This window comes from Cyanistes caeruleus, chromosome 12 (genome assembly GCF_971803275.1).
Source record: "Cyanistes caeruleus chromosome 12, bCyaCae1.hap1.1, whole genome shotgun sequence".
Lineage (NCBI taxonomy): Eukaryota > Metazoa > Chordata > Aves > Passeriformes > Paridae > Cyanistes > Cyanistes caeruleus.
In genome coordinates, this window is record NC_141712.1 from 3,188,080 (window position 1) to 3,210,954 (window position 22,875).

General features: G+C 42.4%; 1 protein-coding gene across 3 annotated transcripts in view; it reads left to right on the forward strand.

The window, feature by feature from the left end:
• Window positions 1–14,859: 14,859 nt before the first annotated feature.
• GARRE1 (granule associated Rac and RHOG effector 1) overlaps window positions 14,860–22,875 on the forward strand; it is a 55,531-nt gene continuing 47,515 nt past the window's right edge. Inside the window, exons 1-2 of one of the 3 annotated variants that reach the window (XM_086847792.1) lie at window positions 20,256–20,386; window positions 20,576–20,669. The gene's annotated coding sequence lies outside the window, so the exon portion shown is untranslated. Of the gene's footprint in view, window positions 15,050–15,668; window positions 15,917–20,255; window positions 20,387–20,575; window positions 20,670–22,875 lie in introns of those variants that run through there. The other 2 variants (XM_086847791.1, XM_023934887.2) reach the window with 2 other exon arrangements.

The window sequence follows — 22,875 nt, forward strand, 5'->3', positions numbered from 1 at the left end:
CCCTGCAGAGCCCCACTGCTGCCAGGCCCCAGGCTGGTGTCACCCCAGGCACTGTCACCCCCTGTGCCCGACCCGTGAGGCAGCTGCTCACCCAGCCCACCTTGTGTTTATCCAGCTGAATGCTGGGCATTTTGTCCAGAAGGATCCTGGGAGAGATGGTATCAAATCTTTGCTGAAGTCCACAAAGATTCCATCAGCTGGCTCCCCTTGGTCAGCCAGGGTTCCCCTGCTGCAGGAGATGAGGTTTGACAAGCAGCACTTTCCCCTCCTGAGGCCGTGCTGGCTGTGACCGATGGCTGCGTGGTCCTGGCAGATCCTCAACACCTCCCAGAATAAAGATTTCCATGATTTTACCAGGCACTGAAGTGACACTGACAAGCCTATGTCAGTCCAGAGTCCTTCTTGCCCCTCTTGCAAACTGGGACAACCTTCACCATCATCCAGTCAGCTGGGACCTCTCCAGCTGCTCAAAAATCTTTCTCCTTTAAAGAAATAATTATGTAGGCCAAACCCCTGTAACACAGGCAGGCTAAGAACATAAATTCTACAACTGTGGGGGAAAAAAAATCCAGTTCTGTATACTAGAGGTATTTCCTATCAGTTTTTTATTACTGATAGCTTTTCATCTCTGGAAAAGGGAGCCAGAGTAGAAGTGAGCTTTAAACCACCATGTTTTAATTACTTGCCATTCTAAAAAAGGCAATGGCTACTAAAGGTTAAAACACACGTAGGAAATGGGCTAACATTCAAAGAGACATAAAATTACATAAACTAGAGCTTTTTTATATTGGAATGATACTAGCAATTGTACTAAATAAAATAATAGTTCTCTGTGATTTAGTATATTTATCACTGATTTGGAAAAAAGCAAAATTTGACAAGGGAGCAGCAAAATCTGTAGATGACAGGTTATTTATGTGAGGGTTAGAGAGGCCTGGGAAGAATTTCAAAAGACCCAGCTGGGTAGCATCACCTGGGCAGGCTGATGGCACACAAAACTCAAATTTGGTAAGTCCGAAGTGTTGAGCTATGGAAGGGAAGGAGTTACTTGTATGATTCACTTTTAGAAAGGGTCCCAGCTTAGAGAGCAGACTGAGGTCATACCTAGTTGTGGTCAAAACAAGTTAACAAAATGTTGGTGTGCATAAAATTATAATTAAGAAGTTGAAGAATGTTAGATAAATCAGTATTTTCATATATAGGAGGAGAAAGTGTAATGATATGAGCAGCAAAGATCTCAATAAAGGATTCCTCAGAGTTAGGTGAAATTAATAAAAGGATGAGTAGAATGACCTGGGCAATGGAAAAGGTAAACTGAAAGATGTTTGGTTTTTACCCTAAAAATGAATCAGGCATGAAAGACCTTGATAAAAAAACCAAACAAACCAAAACATAAGTAAGTTTAGTGTAATACAGAAAAGCTAGATCTTGAACCTCAGTTCTTGCTGTCTTGTAACAGGAAACAAGGGAAAATTTGTTGTAAAATGCAAAATAACAATAATATAAACTTATTATATTACAAAATCTAACTCTTAAGAAAAAATCGAGACCAACAGTTTCATAAGATTCAAAAGAGTTTCAGTAGCTAAATTGTTACCAGTGGGACTGAAAAGCAGTGATTTCTTTGATTAGAAACCTGTAGTAAGTATATGAAAATATCATGCTTCATGTTTTTATCATACAAACAGATTTAAGACAGAGATCTAATGCATACAGCAGATTATTCTTTACCTGTGGGTCTTCTACATCTTCTCCCAAATCACCTGCTGGTGATTTCATTGGAAACAAAGCAGAGGCTGTGTGTGCACTTGGTGAACAAATTCTGTACCCACACTGCACAATGTTTCTGTGGTGAGTTGTGTTTTGCAGTGATCATATTCTTTCATTATATTGAAACCACAAACATATTGCAACAAGCCTGAGATGCAATTCAAAGGACCAAACAGTGGCTTCTTAATTTGCACACGATTTACCCTAAATTATAAGAGCAGGCAGCTTCCTGGGGGAAAAAAATTACTTAAAGTCATGCAAACCTTTACATTTCTGCAGAATGGCCAAAAGTGTCTCAGTTCTTTCCTGGAGCATGCAACTTCTTCAAACCCTTAAGAACACTGCCTAGCTTCTTAGCTATCAAATCTGGGCTCCCAAATACCCAACACAAGCTTCAGGCTGCAGAAACATCTTGCTTTAGGTACTGCTGAAGTTGTTCAATCTCTCCAAAAATCATTGCTGTTCCTTTTGGGCTAACTTGATTGAAGATCCATGGAATCCACCACTACACGAACAGTTAACATCTCTGTAAATACCTGATAGGGAACACACATGGAAGAGAACCCCAATCTCATTCTTTCTGAAAAAACATAATAATTCCATGCTTTGGTTATCAGCCCACAAAATGAATGTCATGGTAACACTTTATGTGAATGGTAATGAGTTAATTAACATTTCTCAAAGTCCTAGAACCTCAGATTAATAGTGCTCTGGAGTATAAAGACATAATATTATTTCATTGAGCATTTGTCATTTAAAAAGCTCTATGCCTAAAGCTTTAATCAAGCTCTGTAAGATGAGAGCAATTTCCTTTTTGCCACATTTAGGTCTTGTCTCTGCTAAGATGCATGTGTAGTTAAACCCTGCATTTCCTTGGAGAGGAGCTCGGGTACCACTGTTTATATGGTCATGGAAGGCAAACCCAGCACTAGAATCCTGCACTTGAGAAAGTTAGAAGAGTTATTTTAGGAGATATCTTTCCTGACTTTACAAATTGTGACAATGGCTTCTATTAGCACAGAAAAAAAATCTCTGCAGTTAACTATTGTTTTGCTAAAGCTACCAAGTAATAGAGTTTCTAAAATGTCTTTTTTCTAACAAAGACTGCTGTTCTTTGTTAGATGAAACAATTACTGGCTACCAGATATAAATCTGTGTTGGTAGCCCAGGAATACTTTCATTTTGGGTACAATTCCTCTTTACACAATGGATTTTAACCATTGTGTAGAAAATTAATTTATAATTTACCATTATATCAGAAAGTAAGTGTCACCCTGAAAACTCAGCTTTTTGAGCCTGCTGACATAGTTTCTAAAGACTTTCCAATACAGTAACTGTAAATATAGATATGTGTACATCCTTTCTGATACACATCTTGTGATGGACATCTCTCACTGCCAGTGTGGTTGGGAAGGTGTTATCTTGACCATCCAATCCCTGGTCATGGTCAGAAACTTATAAATACTGAGAAAAGAAAAGAAAAGTCTCTTTCTTTCACCACACCTCGAGCTGCATCTGTGTAACTCATTTCGTGTCCAGCTGCAACAAGTAAGGATATTCTTTTGAATAATAAGCACACAACCACGAATTTTGAGTAACACTGCTCCAGAGCTTTTAACAGTGGTCAAGAACACTTGAGTAGTGCAAAATCCCTTTCAGATATATGTGTATGTACAGAGGCTGAAGTTTCTCGGGCACTTAGCAGCTGTGGCACAGACACGAGTGGAGGAGCCTGGCTGCAGGAGCTGCTGCAGGTGACCCCGGGATGCTTTCCCTTTTCCACAAAAACCCTGCCAAAAAGACACCTCAGAGCACCAATTGTCACCCAAGTGCCATCACGGGGCTGAGCTGCAGTGCCAGCACGGGCAGCACACTGGGGATGCCCCTTCCAAAGCCCCTGCCCGGGGTGGCTCCACAAGCCATGCTGACAGGTAAACCCCTGCACAGTATTTTTATACACAACCAGAAAATTAATCTCCTGCAAAGCAGTGTTACCTCCCCTTAACGAGCAGTGAAGCAGAAATAGGAATTTTACTCTTATTTCAAGTGTTTAGAAGAAAAGCAATGGTGACTCCTTTGATTTTTCTATCACATTTTGTTTACAGTTTCAATTTACTAGTTGTCAGCCTGGCTCATTTAATATTAAGAGTTACTATTGCTGACATCAATATGAAAATGAAGATAAATTCAGGAAGTGCAAGCAATAATTCTGCTCCTGATGCCACAGCCAGGGAGCTTATTCAGTCCTAAGTGCATTAGTGGTGATACAAGAATGAGACAAACTGGCAGGAGAAGGACTCACCTAAAAAGAAAGCAAGCAGATTTTTTTTTTTTTCATATAGAAGGGTAGCAAAGTTGTTAAAATATGTGTACTTTTAGCCTACATTCAGAGTAAAAGCAGAAATCCATCTTGCCCAAGCCTGGTTTGCAGGTCTGTGATCCAGCTATCCCAGCCATGTTTCCATAAGGTGACTCCATCAGCTGAGGAAATGGTGTTCTGCTGAAAACAATGGGCAGTTGATTCTGTTGTTAATTACTTTTTAAAGTAATAGTCATATTTATAATTTGTTGTATTAGCATTATTATTAATCATTATAATTATGCATGATTATATACATATTACACATTGTATTGATTTTGCACATGCACTATACAATAGAGTACAGGTCTTATGCTATTGAGATTAAATGCTACATCTTTCCAGATTAGAGGTATTTTTCACAATGGAAATGCTTTAATACAGACATTTTGGTTACTTTGGTTTCTAGAAAAATAATTTTTTTGCAGTCATAGGGCCTGATCTCCTCAGCTAAATTTAACACAAAGATCTCTGCACATTTAAAAAAGCAGCACAACTAAATTCCTGGAATATATTCTTTATTCTACACTCACTTCTTTAAATGTCTCTCACTGCTGCAGTGAATAGAATACACATCTGAGGATGAGGAATTCACAGCACCAAACAGAAGGTGACTTTAACTGTTTTGGTCATGTGCATATTAATTCAAAGTTCTGGCAAATTCCCCATGTGTGATATTTCAATTGCAAGTTGAGTCCCTGCAGGGAAGCAAAGACAGCTTTAAAGCACCACTCACACGCGGTTCTTGGCAGCTGACCCACTAAAGCAGAGCTCTGAGGCTTGGGCTTTGCACCACTCCCATTTCTGCAAGTGTTTCCTTCCTCCCCTCGTGGTGGGGCTGCTGCTGGGAATGTGACCCACATCACTGGCAGGGATGTGCCAGCCTGCATCTGCTGGACAGCAGACTAAAAATACCCCCAACTGGACAGTGGCATTTGGTGCACAGCAGCACAAAGCCTGGGAATGAAAACCGGGCTGTCAGCAAAGATAAATGATGCTTCAGCTGCATGCCAAACAAATCTTGGGGTCTTAGAAAACCCAGAAACAACCACCTGATATTCTGTTGTAAACTTAATCTCTCAAGATTTATTATCATTGCAATTTAATGAATTTGAATCAGTGAAAGAATAAAAAGAATGTCTCACCCAAGTTTAATATTAATATTTTAAGAAATTAGCCCATCTTGCAGCTTGTTTCAGTTCAAGGAAGTTCTCTGGAAATGTAGATTTTGTTCTAGAAGATGCTAGCCTCAGGTTGACATTTTTTCCTCTGCATATCAGATGAACCTGATTTTTTTGCCAGTCTCTTTAAAATCCCGCTTCTATAGACTGAATCTTTTCAAAAAGATCTACATGTTACTGCTGTCCTTTCTACAGATTCTGTTTGAACTACCTGCCTGTTTGATTCTGGTTGTCTGTATTATCAGACACTTGAATTTAAAAGATTTGGTCATACAGGGGGCAAAAATTACTACACTGCAAATAACTGCAGGTTCTTAAATTACAGATACAATTTAATACCCCATCATTCATGATACCATCCAATTTTTCAGGGCATAAACTCTCCAGATCTTTGCATTTTTGGGGTTTTCAAATTCCTATTGAATTGGATTTTGATGCTATTTACAAATATTACTATTAATAAATAAATTGCTGACCTTGAAACAACCTCCCACCTTCCTTTTATGTAAAATGGGAGCGTGATTAGATACAGAATGGAATCATATTAACTGCAGGTCCTGGGCCTTCAATGATATCTATGTGCAAATGGACCTCACTGTAAGACCAGCACAATGATTTTTGAAATCATTAAATAAAAACATAACTGAAGCTAACAAACTTTTGCGAGTGCTACTATAGTTACGGCTGAAAAATCTTCAAATTACATGTATACCATTGTACAGCTGGAGAAAAGAGCTTTACAAGGATTTCTGTTCATATGTTTTCAGAAAAATGATTGCAGACTCTTAAAAACATAGGGTGTAAAACCACTACAGATTGAACTTCATTCTTATTATGCTCTGTGCTGGTTTGCCAATTCTGTATGCACAGAGCACAGGAGAGAGAGCTCCAAAGTCTGATGAGCTTGTTTTTCTCAGGAAACCACCATTCCTAGAATTATAAGATGAAGCAAAACATGAAGTTGCCTGGAACTTGCAATCAGAAAGCCCTAAATTAGCAACTCTGAAGACTGCCAGTGTGTTTTTAATCCACATGAGGAGAAAACCACAACTCCTGCTAGGGACATGTCTGTCTAATATCCAAATCTGGCTTTTCTGTAACCATCCATCCCTGGGATCACCCTCCATACGCAGGGCAAGAGTTTGTTAGTTTAACACAGGGCATGTTTGTGGGCAATTATTCCAGGAAATGGCAAAATCATGTTACCCCAACAAATCTACAGATTATTTATTCTCTAGAAATTATATTGAGCAGATTGGGGAATACATGTGCATGTTCTACATTTTAACTTAAGAGCACTATAGGAGAAGTTTTTCACTGCTTTTGTCACTACTTATTGATTAGGTTTTCTATTTCCTATATGACTATGCATTCCAATCTCTTTTCTTCTCCTTTTTCTTTAATGTTAAAACAAATGTGTGTCAAGTACACTACCATGGCTATTTTCCCATTAAAAAGGAAGAAGAACTTACCCTGTATCCTGTTATTTATTGCCTTCTCATCTTCCAGCTCCCGGAATTACAATGATCCTCGAGATGTGAATACAGTGTGTTGACACTCAACACCGCTATCAAAGCTTAACTTCACAAGAATTATATCAGATAATTTCCTTACTCTTGGAATTCCGAAAGAAAAACTAACATGTGCAAAACTCAACAACAGAAAACAGCTGATGTATAGGGTTTGTATGGCCTATGATCACTTTGTCTTACCTTCCTTATCTTTTAGTAACTGGTGGCTTAATGGGTGCCTAAAAGAATCTGAAATACACATATTTGACTTACAGCATCTTGATTCATTACTGTGAAATGAAAAAAAAGATGCATCCGTAGGTACTGTTTATCTTGTCTTTGAATTATTTAGCAGTGCACACACAAAGGAAGATTTTCCTTCCCTCAGTTGTCAGTTGCTACCACAGGGCTGCTGTCTCACGGTCCCCCGCACTCACAGACGTGACAACTCACACAAGAGTTGCATAATTCATATGTGCAGTTCTGGTGGGACTGATGGTTTGTTTCCTGCCTCTCACACCAGGCACAACTGCCATCTGAGAGTCTGATACACACTTGGTAGATTATTCTACCTTCTTTTACAAAACTGCAATTGATTAGGCGTCATGGGAACCACAATTATCAATTTCAACAAAGCTACACACTACTTATATCGACAGATGGATCATGACCTTTGGAACCCAACAACAACAGAGAGGTTTGTATGTGTCTCATGAAACAAGGAGGGCACAGGAATTGAGACAGGGGATGCAGAGAGCACCATTAAGCAGTCACTCAGACATCAAGGGCATCTCTCTGCCTGGTGCACCTGAAGGATCTCAGTTTTGTGGGATGCCAGAGAAATAACTTCTGTTAGCCCTTAATTTTCAACTGTGGAATTTCTGGGCTGTAAAAAAGACAACAGCAGAGTGAACAATAACCCCTGTGATATCTGCTTCTGCATCCCTGGCCTGTGTCCAGGAGTGCAGGATATCTGCACCTAATAACACAGCCAGCTGGGTACCATTTTTGCTGAGAAAGCTTAAAGAGCAAGTTTAAAATTAAAAAAAAAAAATTACTGGGCGCTGTATGATCAACATTAGTGATGAGAGGAGCAAGCTGCTCAAACCTGGTATCAGATGTGTTGAGGAGAGCCTGGCCCTGCAGGAGGCCAATGATACAAACAAACCACACACGTACTCTTGGCAGCAGTTACTGAGAAAGTGTGAAGGCATTGGAAGCTGACTAAACAAATCAGGAACCTGAAACCAGCCAGTGAGGTCACCTATGCTGCTTTTCCTGTTGGAGCCAGAGGGAAATGGTCCTCAGCCAATCAAGCACTGGGGGCTGCATCTCCCATAGAAAACAGATGAGCCTGGGTTGCCAAGTTTTAGCAGATAAGCCCCACTCTTCTCTAGCAATATCCTGAATATCTTCTCAAGCCTAGGACAGACAGGTGGCCAAAGCTCTGTTGTGGCCAAAGACGAGCTCATGGGCATCTCCCATTTCATGATGTCACCAGGAGACCTGGCCTGGTTTTGACAGGACTCCCAAAAGAGGCTCTGCATGGTGGGTAAAGCAGGAGTCGTTTAGGAAAGAAGCACTGTCAGTCTCACAGGTTGCTCCTGTAAGTGGATTCCTGCCTCCCTGTAAGGAGGTCACTTCCATCCCAATCTCAGGCATAGCTGGATCTATGATACACTGTGTGACACACAGAGCATTTCTGTAATTAATGAAGAATCTACTACACTTTTCTCTGTGTTATCAAATAACTCAGCAAAGTTTCATCCACGAAATATTAACTTACATGTTTCCCTGTTATCCTTCTGTTCAAACTGCTTTCATAATTCCATGTTCTCGATTACAAAACGACTCCTTATTTGGCAGTCTTCCACAATAAAAATCTGTATAGGCAAAAGGTAATAATACCACGAAGGCAGCTGAAATTTAGTTGCCTTTGTTACAGTGCCCAGACAAAAATTAAGTCAATGCAATAGCATTTGGGGCCCTATCCAATCCCCCTGCAACAATCCCATGTTGCAGGAATTACCACATGGAAATGATTTTAAACTACCATTTAGGCTTCTTTCTAGATCACTTTAAATATTTATGTATATTTATAAACATGTATTATTTTTGTGTATTTATATGAATGTGTTAGATAAAACTTACAGTTCTTATGGTAAAATGTTTAGTATAGACAGTTAAAACAACAATTTAATAACCAATATATTGGATATATTGGATATATCACTAAAAAAGTCAAATTTTGTTATCTGAAACGTGCACAACACTTTAATGGAATCAGTTGAACAAGGTCAAACAAACACAATATTATTTGGTAGGTAGCCTTTCATTTCTAACCTTTAGTAGAATGGACCTATATATTTTTCTATGCCTGTTTATAAATGTTCTAGAATTAATTCTAAATTTTGTTTCACTTCTTCCTAAATAGTATTTAGACTCTAGAATATTACAAGTCCTTAACAGCCTATTAATCACTGGAGTCAGTTACACAGATTTACATTTCTGTCAAACTTTATTGTGCCATATACTTAAATGCCAAATTAAGTAGAGAAAAAAAAAATCAGTTTAGTTCTCATTCCCACATTTGCAGCATATCTGTTTTAAAACAATATTCTAAGTTCCAGTATGATTGAATGTCAACAGTTCTTTTGTCTCACAAATATTCTCACAGCACCTCTGTGTTTGCAGCATACCTTGAACAGTTCTAAGGTAACTGCTAATGACTTACTAATAATGAATGAATACTCATTTGTTACTCATCAGAATGATTTTTTTAAATATAAAGATTTCTCTAGTATCGAGATGGCCGTGCAAACTATTTTACCACAGCTGGCTGAGAAGTACATTTTTGTGGTTTTGCAAGCCGATTCCTTTTTGTGAAAGTTTTCAAAAAAACCAGCAAAACGAGATCCCAGACATCTGAATCACCAGACAGTCAAAAAGAAATAGGCATATTTTTAAGTATTTGACTTCCTAAAGCAAAAATATGGCATGCCAGTGACCCCTTTGTGTGTGCAGTTGGGAGCAGCCCATTCCAGGCTGCAACAGGCAAAGGATTTACATCACAGCCTAGTCCTTCATTCAAGTCCAATTCTTTAAGTCAATTTTTTAAGCAGAACAACAATTTAAAACCAAACACATCTTCTCCTTCTTCTCTGGACTAGGGACACTGACCTTATAAATATCTGAAATTCTTCCACTGCCTGTAAACAAAAATGGACTGCAGGCAGTCATGATCATATGTCACTCTGACAAAACATTCTGACTCCTTGGCTACTTTTTGGAAAAGTTGTTTGCTGTCAATCAAGTGACAAGTTCTGCTTATAATAATGGTGATGACATCAGACCTGTAGAAGTGAAGATTAGTATGGGGAGTCTAAATATATAAACCAGAAGGTCATGGGACACATCCAGTGTCAGTTGAAGTCAGTGGCCTCCGTTCAGTTTGATCAAACCTGGACTGATCCAGGCAGGATCAAGAAGTTTGTATACTTTACATATTTACTTCTTTTTTGTATAATCACAATGGCTTGCAGCCTAGCATTTTTTAAGGTGACCTGGATCTTTGATCTGTCAGACAAGAAAAGGTGATTGTCCCTATTTTTATTTTTAGGTAGCCATTTATAGCCAGCCACGTTCAGTCCTTGCAGAGTGGGACTGGCCCTGTGGAGGTACAGGGCAGGAACTGCTCCAGAGAGCCCTTGGGGCTCTGTCCACGCTGCTTTTGCCAGTTTGTGCTGTTTACAGAGGATCTGGGCAGGAGACCAGCTCCTGCCGTGTGCTGAGCCTCAGGCTGGACACAATAGTGGGCAGAGCATTGAGGGTGTAAAGCACAGGTCAGCAGCTTTCCTGGTGGGCAGCAAAGGACTACATTTCATTTGTCTGAAATGGGATTTTTGTTGTCCAGGGCTGCAGGACAAAAGGACTGCTCTCACCCTGACAGCTGGAATGGATGATTTGTGAAATGTATTTTTGGAAGCTCGATTTGCCTACATATATGCCTGCATTGTCAAACATGCAGGCAGCAGGAGTGGGTCAGGCTGTGGCCACGGGGGCTGTGACACACTGTACAGACTGTACAACACAGCTCCAGCCAGAGCTGTGCTCACTGCACCTGCACACACTGCGCTGCTCAGCTCCACCTGCACACACAGCCCAAACACCAGGACAACGCTGCTGCTGCTCATCCTGCACTCCAACATGCTCCACTAATTCACAGTAATTACTAACCTCAAAGGGAAAATCACTGCTGATACAATAGGACATTAGTGGTCAAGTCTGTTTTCCAAAATCACCGTGGTTTTCCCCACATTTCCTTTTCCTAAACATATCTCCATCTGGTTAACATAAACAACCTCTTGTGAATGAGGTTTTCCCTTTAACGCACTCTTTAGGGATTATATTACTAACGTTCATCCTCCTAATCTTATCCCACACCTTGCTGATAGGCATATCCTTATTAACATCTGCACATGGCTATTGTGCCAGTGCTGCTTTTTTCCCAAGCTAATTTCTTCCTCCTGCAGCCCATGACATCGAGTTGCACTCATAATACATTTCAAAGCTGCTTTCCTTTTTTTAAACAACATTGTTACATTTTTTTGTTTAAACTGTGCACTGATTTCCTTCCTATTCAAGGGAGGTCTTGGAAAGCACTTTTCACATATACGTAACATCAGTGGGGAAAACTAAATATAACTGAATACTTCTATGCTGCTCTACCTAGGACTTTACTAAATAATTAAGCATACTACCATCTTTCAAAACAGAATTCACAAAATAAAAAAATAGACTACTCAGTATAAATATTGCATTGTAAGACCTGAGAAAAATAATTTTAATGCACAATGTCACAATAGATACCTACATCACATATTTTCTAGCCCTTGAGAGTTTCCTCTTTATTCTGCATTGGTTATTATACACTCTGTTGAATTACATGTTTTCATGCCCTGTTTATACCAGGAAGTGTGAACTTATTTATTTCACAGTCTGTCTAAAATTCCTGCCATCTGGTAAGACATATTAACTTTAAGGCTACGATTCTTACAAGTCCTTTGTGCCTTTGTGCTCTCAAGCTATAAATTTAATCTGCAGAAAATTTCAAATGAAATGTCTGATCATTAGAGATAGTTATGTGCTAAAAGTTGTTATACAGCACTGTAAAATAAACCCCTATAAGAATATGTAAATAAATCCAGGGAATCAAAACAAAAAAATATGACTATTGTGTGTAACTCCACTGTTAGTGTTGACAGAACCAAATTCTGCACACTCCACTGAACACAATTAAATCAGTAGGATAACAAAATAGGAGCATATTTGCATACCTCCAGCTAGTGTGAAAGAACACGTTGGTGTACTGAACTGTAAGACTCTGCAGAACAGATTTCTGCCTGTGAATACAGGGCACTTCAGTCAGCACCGCTTGTGTAGCTTTGGGATCTCTTGGTAAAACCTCATGTTGGTAAAACAGGTTACAAGAGCTGTGGTGGTGGCCCTGAGCTCCTGCAGCAACACTTGCCACTGTGTCCAGTTCTGGGCCCTCAGTTTGGGGAGGACATTGAGACACCTGAGCACGTCCAGAGGAGACAACGAGGCTGGTGAGGGGCTGGGAACACAAACCCTGTGAGGAACAGCTGAGGGAGCTGGGGTTGTTTATCCTGGAGAAAAGGAGACTCAGAGGTGACCTCATTGCTCTCTATGAAAAAAGGTGGCTGTAGCCAAGTGAGGTTGGTCTCTCTCTCCAGGCAGCACTGACAGAACGAGAGGACACAGCCTTAAGCTGCACCAAGGGAAATTTAGGCTGGACGTTAGGGAAAAAAATGGGAAAAGGAAAAAGTTCTTCATGGAAAGAGTGATAAAATACTGGAATGGTCTGCCTGGGGAGGTGGTGGAGTCACCATCCCTGGATGTGTTTAAAAAAAGACTGGATGTGGCACTCGGTGCCGTGGTTTAGTTGAGGTATTAGGGCATGGGTTGGACTCGATGATCTTGAAGGTCTCTTGCAACCTCGTGATTCTGTGATTCTGTGATTCCCCAGGGCAGGAGGGGCCATGTCCTGAAGCAGCACATGACACTCTCCAATGGCCAGGAACTGCAGGGGACGTGGCTGGGAGAGGAGAGGCTCCCTGGGGAGCAGAACAGGCAACAAGAGCTCAGCAGAGCCAGGCCTGGAGGGGACACGCAGCAAGCCCAAGGAAATGTTTCCTTCAGGATCTCCTGGCTTTGTCCTCCTGCAGCTCGCACTGCCACACCTCAGCACAGCAGCACAGCTGCTCATACAGCCCTGCTCCCCATGGCCACGAAAGAGAAGCATCCCTAAAAATACATCTGTTTGTGTGTGTTCGTATCTCTCTCTCTCTCTCTTCATTCCTGAAAAAAACCCAGAAAGCAAAACAACATTAAAGAAACAAACAAACAAAAAAAAAACCCAACCAAAAACCCCAAAAAAAACACCAGGAGGCATTTTATAGGGTTTTTTTTAGATTACTTTTATGTCCTCATTATCTGTCCTGGAAGGAAGGAAAAGTCATCCCAGTATTTTATTTTCTCTTTCCCTTCCCCTTCCTCTTCAGCTTCTTTTGACTTTACACTCGGTTTTTCCACTTCATAGCTATACCTTCTTCCAAACAAAACCTTGTTGAAACCTCACCAGTCTTTTTACCTTTTTTTAAAATCAGTGTTTCACCAACCATTTAGTTAATAACCGAAAAAGAAAAAAAAAAAAGTAAAGAAAATTACCATCTCCAGCCCTTTATTGTACTCCTCCAGTACAAAGAATACTCAACACCTCTCTCTCTCTTGAAGGAGCCAACAATATGACAGCCTTCTGTTCCCTTGTGTCTTTCCAAGTATTTCCCAGGTATCTCTTAATTTGAGGACTAAATTTACTAGGAAGAGACATGCTTAGTAGACATGCAAGAATCAGAAGAGTTCAGAGGGAAGGCACTGATGAGAAGCCCGGTCTGCCAGCAACCATCTGTTCTGGAGAAGGAAACAAAGCCACAGATTGCTCCTAGGCAGCTCCCCGCAGACGCTACTTGAGGACTATTTCTAGCTTGTGGCTAGAAGGTGTCCAATAAATTGACAATTTCACTTCTTCCCACAGAGTTTTCTGATTAGCAGCACTGAAATTATGGTTATTTTCACTTTATGAGTATCATATCCAAGTGTGTGGGTTTGGGGTTTTTGGGGGGGGAATTAGAGCCAGATGATTGGATGCTGAGCCCTGTAGGCAAAATTTTTGCTTACGTGTATTTCAACAACTTTTAACTACTCTCCTCCTACTACACATTACCTTATTTTCTAACTTTACTAGACATTTCTGTACATTAGTAAATGCTTGATCCATTTAGAAGTAAGATTCTAAATAAGTCATGGAAATAAAAAGCAATCAGTTTTTACTGAGGAAGACAGGACTAACAGAGACTGTGGAAATAAGATTTGAAAAGACATCATTTTGTACAGCAAACTTTTCTGTATAAAACCTGCATTAAGCCTGAGAAATAATACAGAACCAGTTTACACTCACACCTAGACCAGGCCTATTTCTGAACAATTCCTAAAGCTGGTAGCACCATGACAATTACGTCAAAGGGATCAGTTTGAGATGATGTTTGTGCGTTTTACTTAATTCCCAAATAAATGCACTGAACACCAGTGCTGAATCCTGCATTTTGTTCAGCAAGTGACTTTGGACAGAAGAGGAATACACAACTTTGCAGGTGCTGCTGGCAACCTCCATCTCGAACGGCTCTCCCGAATCGGGACCCTGCATCTGACCCCAAAACACCCGAGCGAGAGCCCTCACAATTTTAAGCTCATATAAAATATTCACTAATTCATCCCATTCTCCCTTTTTGTGCCGCCAGGCCGCCCCTCAAGCTCTTCGCCCCTCACTTCGGGCCGGTCCCGGGCGCTCCGTGCCCCCCGCCCGGACCCCGCCGCTGCCATTCCCTGCCGTTCCCCTGCCATTCCCTTTGCTCTCCTGTCGTCCCCTGCCGCTCCCTGCTGTCCCCTGCCATTCCCTGCCATTCCCTGGCTGCTCCCTGCCGTCCCCTGCTCGCCGCAGCCGCTGTCGGCGCCGCCCGCCGCTCCCGCCGCCCCTTCCCGCTGTCACTCGCGGCTCCGCCCGCCCCTCTCCGGCCCCTCCCCGGCCCCGGCGGAGCCGCCGCCGTTTCCGGAGCGCTCGGCGCGGGGCCCGGGGCTGTCGCGGGCAGGTGAGTGAGCTCCGCGCCGTCCCCGCCGAGCCCCGCGGCCCGGCCCGGCCCGGCCCCCGCCCCTCAGCGCGGCCCGCGGGCCCGGCCGTGCGGGCACCGGGCTGGCAGCGCCCGCGGCACCGGGGGGACGCGGCGCAGAGGCGGCAGCGCCCGGGGCAGCCCCTGGGCCGCTCGGGAGGCGCCGGCGGGGGCCGGGGCCGGGGCCGGGGAGAGGGGGGGGCCCCGGCCGGGGGGAGGCGAGGCGGCGGTGCCCGGGACCGTGGCCGCGGTGCCCCGGCGGGGCCGGGCCGTGCCGGCCGTGCGGCGGGGGCAGCCCGGGGCGGTGTCGGGGGCAGCCCGGGGCGGTGTCGGGGCTGCGGTCGCCCTCCCCCCACCGTGACCCGTGTGCGGGCAGCCCGGGCAGCGCGGCGGGGCCGGGACTGCGCCTGCGGGAATTCCTGCGCACCTTCCTGCTCCGCGGTGACCCGGGGCGCCCGCCCGGCCCGGCCCCGCCGGCCCCCGGCGCTGGGGCGGCCCCGCCGCGCGGCCTCTCCCGGGCGGCGCCGGCCGGAGCTCCCCGGGCAGGGCGGCAGCGGCGCCGCCCAAAGCCCGGCCGGGCTCGGGGCTCCCGGGCCCCTCCGCGCCCCCGGCCCGGGGCCTGCGGGCAGCAGAGTCCCCGGGCGCTGCAGGGGCTGCGTACAGATTGTTCACCTGATGCGAGCTGCAAGTGCCGCTTGTTGTTGCCGAGCCTTATGTTGTGTGCATATGGTAGCTGCCAGCAGAAGAGGATAACGCATTTTGGGCTGTAGCTTAAAACTTTACTAATGTTCCCTTGCTTGTCCCTGCTTGAGGGGTTTTATCCGTTTGAGCGGAGAGGAAATGGTAGAGGTATGTACTTGTCGGGTGAATGTCGGCTTAGGACCTTGAAAGCAGTCAGAAGGTCTTATTTGTTTGTTTGATGTGAGATTATAAACCCTGATACAGGTATAAATTGGCCGTTATTGTTATCATTGCTGTTTTTATAGAGGCACAGGTGTCTGGGTGTTGTGGAGAGCCATACCTCAGTGGTGCGTGGCTGCAATAAGCTCGGTGCTGGAGTGGCTCATGCGGTGCCTTCGGAGGCACACGCAGCTGGCACAAGGCTGGGGCTCGGTTCCCAAAATGGCACTGCATCTCTAACTGCTGGGGTGGCTGTTGGACAATCTCAAATCTACAGCTTGTGCATTTTAAGGCGGTTGTTGCTGGATGTTTCTGTTTTCCTCAGCCCAGTGCTGTCTGCAAAGAGGTAGTGGTGCTCTTGAGGAACTGATTTTGTGTTCTGTGGGCACAGGCGGCTGAAGCTCCCCTTCCCTCACCTCTCTGAGGTGTGTGGTGTGTGTTGTGTGGCTCCTGGCCATATGAAGGTTTTGGTGTGCAGCTCATGGGATCAGCAGTGTTGGCCCATTTTGATGTGTGCACAGGTGCTGTTTGTGTATCGTGGGCACCAACATCATTTTGCACTTGGCTCGAGTCTTCTACCAGGCAATGTTTCTCCAGAAGATAAAGCTGGACCCTTCTGTAAAGAATGGCAAGTTTTCCGAGTTCCAAGACTTGCAGGAGGTTTTTCTTTCTTCCTGTATTTTCTGTTCTTTCCTTCCCAGCAGAACTTTCTAAGTATTTAATCTGTGGTTGTGGTGAAGGTGTGTTTCAGGTCAAATGTACGTGTTCCTCGGTCGGTGTAAGGCAAGAATGCTTCTGCTGGCCTTCCTCATTCTGCATCAGGAGTTACTCAGGGTGGTTAGGAAACTAGAAATAATGTGTGCAGGGAATATTTTTCTAGTTGAAAGCTGTTCTGAGACTCTGAAATGTGGCTAACAGGTAAATAATCCCTCATAAAATATAATAAGGCAGATATAGGCTACTGACATTTAAAAGTGAAGTCTAGGTTTCTTCTGCTTCTTGGGCATCAGCTTGGATTTGGTCACTGGCATCTTGTTTTTTTTGAGGGTGTGCAGTCTCCAGCTTGAGATCTCTATTCCCCATTTCTTCCCACTATTTATTATTTTTCAACACCACTTCTCCCCCAGCATACAAATGATGGCTGGATTTTCTTTGCAGCAAAACAATTGTATTTTTCTGTCCTAAGTAAGCTTTTTCTTTAAACCTGACACTGACAGTCATTTTACTGCCACTTGCTTTACTCAAAACAGGGTTATGTCAAGAGAAATTGTGCTGCTGCTTTTGTTTATGTGGTAGTACTGTAATAGGAAAAGACTTGTTCTTGGTACAATGAATGCTGGTACACCAGAAATCCTGCTAATGATAGTGATTAATGGGTGCTGCTCAAAATAGCTTTCACTGCTGATATGACTAATTGTGCTGTATGAAAAGAGCTCCTTTATTCCCAGTAATCTCAAGGTGTTTCTAGAGTTTTGGAGAAGTGTCTGATCAGTGCAGACAGATAACTGCACGGGGAGATGCAGAAGTTGCTGGAGTGTGGCAGCTCTCAGGAGCTTGCTGTTGTGCTGCAGGACCAGTTGAGGCTGAGAATGAGTATTTTCTTGTGGTTGTAGGTAGACAGAATATTATTACTGGAATTGGGTGTTAGCCAGTGGAACACCCTACGTGTTGCAGACAATGCCAGGGTATTGTTAGTAGCTACAGAAGGCATTTATATCATACATGAAAGATGACATTTCCAGCAGCATGGGTAACCTCATCACAGGGCATTGTGCTGGGGCTGGCGCTGCTGCCCTTGACAAAAATCTGTGTTGCAATTGCTCTGCTCCTCCTAGAGCTCGGTGATGGCTCTGGATACCCTTCCCAAGCCTTTGGACAGCAAGTGATGGTGACATGCTGCAGGCAATCCCATGCTCCTGGGCCATGGCACATTCCAGGTTCTGTTTGGATTTTGTATGTGCTGGAAACTTAATGGGGACTGTGGATTTAAACCATAGGAGGTCCTGTGTCTAGATATCTGTAAAATCTGAATTCTGGCTTGTAGGATGAAGAAATATTTTGAAAATTAAGGAGAATATGCTAAAGATGGGTTCAAACTCCCTGAGAAGAAGCTTGAAGTTGTGCCTGTTGCACTTCTGGCTTTGTGTTTCTTCTCTTCTGCTCTTTATGTACCTCAAGACAATTTTACATCAGGAGCTGTTTAGACATTTGTTCTTTCAGCCATCAAAGAGACCCTTAAGGTCTGTGTGGGAGAGTAGGACACATTCCATTACAAATTCTGCTTTGCCAGGTTAGTTGCCAATTTGGTCTGATAGGATTCCAGTCTTGTAGTGTTCTGTGGATAAACTGGTTTAGTCCAGTCCTTGAATTTTGTCAAAATGGTGTTTAAAACCAGAAGAGAAAAAAGTTTTTTTTAAATGAAACTTCAAAATTATAATTTTGGTGGTAATGAGGTGTGTTTCACTTTGAAGAGCTCTACTGTGACAAGACAAATTGTTTTGAGAACTGTGGTCTTGGAATATCAATCATGTCTTACCCTGCTGTAATTAATGAATTAGTGTGTTGGTTACTTAGGATAAATTTTGGGGACTTGATCTGTGTGGTTCTGTTGAGGTCACAAGCTTTGCATGCGGCAAACCGACTTCCAGGGATTCAGGCTGGAGCGCTTTGGAGTAAAAGAAAAAAGGAGTGAGTGTGAGAAAAAACAGAATAGAAGGTTTAGAAATGCTGGTCAGGCTTTGAAGAATGACAGAAAAGGGGAATGCAAAGGACTCCAGGTACAGCTGGGGGAGTCCTGGGATGTCTGAGTGCATGGGTGGGTCAGAGGTGGGAGTAGCAGAGGCTCTGTGAGGCTTTCAGGCATCTTTGAGAGGCTGTGCAGCACGTCAGGCATTTTCCCAGCTGTGATCCTGCATTCCATCGATGGCAAATTGGCTTCAGTCTGGTGATAACATACGGCAGCTTATCCAACTGAAGTTGGAAGTGTGATATTCTAGGACTTGGCTTTGAAGAACCATTTTCACTAAGGAAATAAATATTCTTCCTTCTAAGGAAAGTCCTCGTAGGAGAACACGATAGCACTGGTAGATAGATTTTTTTTGCTGTATTAGTTAAAAAACAAACCAAAAATTTTAAAAATAATTTTTGCTGTAGAGTAACTGCCCGTGTTTTACTCTCAGGGTCACATCAGACAAAGCAATGCCTTGGGAATTATTTTTATTATATCTTTACAATACCTCTCTAAATTGTGACCAATTCCTGCTTATATTTTTAGTAACATTTTCTCTCTAAAATATCTGATGAGTATTTTCTGGTTTAGGCTAGCTAGATTTTCACTGATCCTTCTTTGTGGGCTTTTGTTGCTGCTTTCCTAACAGTTTTCTGCTTTTTCAAGTGGCTGGGGGGTTTGGGGTTGACGTGACTCTGTTTTGCTTTATTGAGTCATATTACAGTGGGGTACTTGTTAGGCATTAACATTTTGTGATAAGCATTTCTGTACAACAGCATTGCACAAGACAATTGTGCAAATTGCACAAGATTCTTTGGAAAATTTCAGCAGGGAAAGTCTTCCACCACCCTGTCGGTCGCTCCTCGTGTTGAGATATTCTATTTTTGTTCTTTCCTGCTACTACCTCTGTGCTGGTTAGAATGCTGTAAGGGAACATGTCAACTGACTGTTTAATAACAGTATTTTAGGTGTGACTCTTGTTTAGTTGTGCACTCAAAGTTGACATTTAAATGGTACTGTCCAATTATAGAAAATTCCTTGGACTCTGTGTCGCGTACTCTGCAATCTGGGAACAGAATAAATCTCCTCTACCTAAACAGCTTCTGAATGTAAGAGAAAGTTTGTTTCCCTTGATAGAAATAATAATATTGGACTTTATTTCTTTAATGCTTTATTTTAAGACATTTTGGGAACTGTAAAGCAGTGTATAGAATGAGTTGTAGAGGAGAGGGTAGGAGAAGAGCAGGAGGAAGGGACGGTGCTTTTTTTCCATTTCTCCACAGCCATCTCTAGTGTGATTCATTCATGTGAGGGTTGTCTACCAATGACATTTATCTCTAATCCTGTCAGTAACAGAGTGTTTTTAGTTTCCCAAGTATGACCTGACTGTCATACCTGGTATGTTTGTGAGTTTCTGGATGGTGTTGGGAATTCCTCTGCATTTGCTGGGGTAAAACTAGATCCTTCAAAGTGTGTCCATGTGATTTGTCTCATACCAGGAGCGATGTTCCTAGGTGTTTTTTAATGAAAGTTGAACTTCCTGCTCTTCTGTACATATTACAGAAGTTGGCTGTGTACATGGGAACACTTAGAGTCCGAGCACAAGAACTTCCCTGGAGAAAGATAAAGCACCTCTGCAGCTCACATTCCAGGAAAATCTGGAGATCTTTTTCTAAGAGTCTAAGTACAAGGTATTATTTTTTAAAGTTCTTTAAAAATATTTGAAGCTGGCAATCTTATCCTGAAGAATCCAGATACTCTTCTTATATGATCTTGTAACAAAACTGCTGAAAAGCAGAGAGAGCTGTAGTGCCTGGGAAGGATGCACACAGAGACACTCCTCTTCTTGAAAGACTCTTCTCATGTCTGCATCCTCACAGGTGCAGTAAAAGACTGGGGAATCACAGGGGAAGGATCACAATGGGTAAATGTAATTCTGTGCCAGACCAAAAGATTTGAGGAAACCTCTTTCTGGTGAGTATTTAAAAATATTTCTCAAATGCTATTTGCAAGCCTTGCACCAGATGGTATTGTATTATGTGGAAGGAGGAGGAGGGTACCTAAAAATGCTATTCTTCCAGTTCTGTGTGTTCTTCTTCAGGGGAACTTCAGTGTAGGATGAGTTTGTCATTTGCAAATGCTCAGAATAAACCATGTTTGTCAAATGCAGGTAAAAATGAATGCAGGTGTTCATCACTTGTTAGAGGCCTCCGTGTTTTGTAAGAGATGGAAAGATCATGAGGAGAGAAGACTCTTGATGGGAGGGGGTAGAAACACAATTCTTCTTGTGTTTAGTGGTCTGCAGTTCTTGGTCCCAGCAGGAGTTAAGGCCAGCTGGTGCAGAGTAGTGTTAACTAAAACTGTGCAAAGCTGTTGTTACAGAATCCTGCTTCATCAGTGTATATTTGTGAGCTGCAGAATAAACTTTATTTAGCCTCTTACCAAAGACATGGTTAAGTGTTTGTGGTTTCTTGGCTGAGCAACACAGCTTGCAAATATTTAAATATTAAGGTAATAAGATCAACCCTTTTTGCTATAAGAGATGAGCATTTGCAAGCAAGTGATGCAATCAAAAACTTTAATATTGTGATGAAAAATTTGTCTTCTGCTAAATATGCATGTATTCTTTAGGAAAAACTGAAACCTTTAATTTACTAAACAAAAAAAGAGAATGCAGAAACTTGGTAATGGTCAGAATTTTGTTTTACTGAGTTCAGTTGTGTGTGATGCAGATGAAACCAAGAGTGCTGTTGTTGGCAGGAGAGCAGAGGTGTGAGTGGGTCCTTGGACATTCTTTATGTACAGAGAGCAAACTTGGCATACTTTAGTAACTCAGAGTGCAGTACAAATAAATTGTCCTTCCACCAGTGTAAATAGTTGCACATCTTCTGATAGAAATGAGGTTAAGGCTTTGGTAGTGTTACACTTGTTTTGGCTGTTTTTGAAGAGAAGCTGCTGAAGTTTATGTATAAAAGAGCAGGGTAAACTAAAAATTAACTAAACTAAAAATTAAATTTCCTAAAATAATGGAAGTGTACGTGAACTTCTAATTCTGTGGCTTATTTTTGTTTTATGCTGATGAAAATTTTATGGAGTTCTGGAAGGAAATGCCAATTGTTAGAACGAAACCCTGGAAAACAGAGCGTGTTATAGCAACATTCTGCTTCTGGGAATATGCTTGGTCCTGTATTGAAATGTTGGAAATGTCCCTACTCAAAAGAGTCTTTCTGTCTGTCTTGTATTGCTTTCAGAAGGAGAATGAAAACATTTTTTTTTTTTTTAGCAATCCTATTAGATCTAATCATAAACTTCTTTGTGTAAACATTGCAATAATTTCCAGGGCAGCAGATTGTGATGTTGAATTCAACACTTTGACCTCATTCCAGGCCCAAAGAGGAGTAAACATTTTAAAGTTTCAGGCAGGTATTATAAAACAACTTTGATAAGTAACAAATTTTATATAAAATTTGCCTGTGAATTTACCACACACTTATTCACACCTTCTTCTTAGCAAAGATACAGTACAGACCCAGGTTATCAACCCTAATTTAAGTGTTGTCTTTCACATAAATGACTATTTCAGTTTTAAGACCAGTGCTGGGTTGTGGGACAGTACATGGTCTGGTTTGGCAGTCTCTGGTCAAGTGCACTTGGAGTTTTTTCCTTGTGGCAAAGTGGTACGTCTGATCCGTGCTATTTTGAAGTAAATCTGTTGCTTGGTGTTTAGTGGTTAGAAAAGTTCTTTGACTGGGTAAGTGAATCCATTGCTCTGCAAATGTTTCTGGATATGAAATCTGTTGAAAACCACTAATGATACATTTTTTGTTTTTGTATAGGAATGTTACATTTTTGTGGTGGTGAATTGGTATGATAGGTTAAATCTGTAGTTGACACACAAGATTTAGGGCAATGTTTTTTGGGTAGAGTGCATTTTCTTCCTTTGAAGATGCAGCAGGAAAAGAGTTTGTTTGGGGTTTTTTTTCCAGTCTTAGCTTCTGGAATGGTTGGGTTGTAGGAGGTTTGATTGGATTGTCTGATGCAGTCGGACAAATGAGTAACAGACCATGTTTTGCTCTGTACTTGTGCTTCTGCTGAACAAGGGTTAGAAGATGAGAGCTCTTCTGTGTGTGCCCTCCTTTTCCATGTCACAGTGACCATCAGGTCCCTGTCAGATCACAGG